Source organism: Gavialis gangeticus, unplaced genomic scaffold (assembly GCF_001723915.1).
Source record: "Gavialis gangeticus isolate Ggan-Ray unplaced genomic scaffold, GavGan_comp1, whole genome shotgun sequence".
Classification (NCBI taxonomy): domain Eukaryota; kingdom Metazoa; phylum Chordata; order Crocodylia; family Gavialidae; genus Gavialis; species Gavialis gangeticus.
This window is the reverse complement of record NW_017729000.1, coordinates 6146441-6148304: the sequence shown is the minus strand read 5'-3', so window position 1 is coordinate 6148304 and position 1864 is coordinate 6146441.

Here is a 1864-nt window from a genome sequence, read left to right as displayed (position 1 = left end):
CAGTACAGAAGAAAACCCTCCACGAGTCGCACACTGCTGGCTATGACATATCACCCCTCCCTCGGACCCACACAGAAAATCCTCAAACAATTGCAGCCCATGCTAGAAGGAGACCCAATTCTTAAAGGAATCTTCCCAGATCCACCCATCCCAGCCTTTAAAAAAGCACCAAACCTCACTAACCTCATAACCAGAAGCAAACTTCCTACAGCCCAAACCACACCCAATGGACCATGCCAGGACAAGAAATGCAAACCCTGCCAACACCTCTCCACCACCCCTACAATTACTACACCCCACAACAGCGCCATCACCATTCCTGGATCTTACACCTACACCTCCAGAGATGTCAGATATCTTATTCAATGCACCATATGCCCCAATCAAAAATACGTAGGAGAAAGCAAACAACAACTGCGCACCAAAATGACCGCATACCAGAAATCCATCAAAGATAAAAATACCCATTTACCGCTGGAGGCATATTTTTCACAAGAAAACCACTCTCTCTCCAATCTCTCAGTTCTGATTCTCAAAGGGAACTTACAAAACACTTTTCACAGACGAACCTACAAACTTCACTTCATCAACCTCCTCGATAGAAAAAATCATGGACTAAATATAACATTGGATTTATTACACATTATAACCTGCCTGACATCTGACTCCACAGGTACCTCACCACTATTTACCTGCTACCTTCATCCGCCACCCAGCCTGTCTCTCACCCACTGACTCCTCAATTTACATTTTCTCTGACTGCCTGTCTTGCATGCATACCAGCCTCTGGCCTCTTTACTATTCACTTCACCCAGGAAGAGCACGCACCTACTGCAGAGACTTCCTCAGCCTGACGAAGGGTTTTTAAACACGAAAGCTTGCTAAGAAATTTTTTTTCCAACTATTTAAGTTGGTCTAATAAAAGATATCAGATTCACCCAAAGAACCTTGTCTGCCTGTGTCCTTAGATACACCCCTCCAATCCTTATCTGGCAAAACTCTCATCTCCCATCACATCTGGTGGCAACAATTCCTACCCTGTAATGAAAAAGGACATCCTCAGTTACTTTTAAACTTATGACCTACTCATTTCATCGTGTGACCCCTCATTCTCATCTGGCGAGCGAGTCACTAATAAATCCCTAGTGATTTTCTCTTCGCCATTTAGTATTTTGTAAACCCGGAGAGCTGCTTCTTGCTTCCCTCATGTAAGCGAAGCCCTTGCGGCTTGCCAGTCCTGGGGTTTACTTGCAAGGAGCAATGCCACAGAAGTGAGGGGCCTGGTTTGTTGGAGGAAAGAGAGATACTGGGGCCAGAAGTTCCCAGCACGACTGCAAGTTGTGGCATGGAGGAGGAGGGCAATGCTCAGCGGGAGCTCCCGGCAGCTGGGAAGTCAGTTGGGATCAAGTGACTCCAGCAAGAAAAACATCCATGTGTTTTTTGAAAGAGTCCAGAGTAGGCGCTTGCAAAATTGCCATGACGTTTTAAGATGAGTTATTGTTATGTCTGCACCAATTGATGAACTCAATACAAATAATAACAGTGGAGCCCTATATATGTCTATTTTTGTCATATTAGAAAGAAAGCGTTCAGCTTTTCCCCACTTATTTAGAGGCCCCTCATACAGGGAGGCCCTAAAAAATGGCTTAAGCCGAAATCCAGCACTCATTTCACTTGATTAACGACAGCAGCAAACTGCCCTCAGACAACTCTTAACAGGCTTAGAAGCTTCTCCCACGGGGCGGGGACACCTGTTTGCACCCCCAGAGCCAGCAGCACCCACCTCAGCCCTCCCAAGCTTTTCCCACAGCGGCACCAGCTGGCCCCGCGTCACGTGACACAGCGGCGGAGTGGTACATTCCAC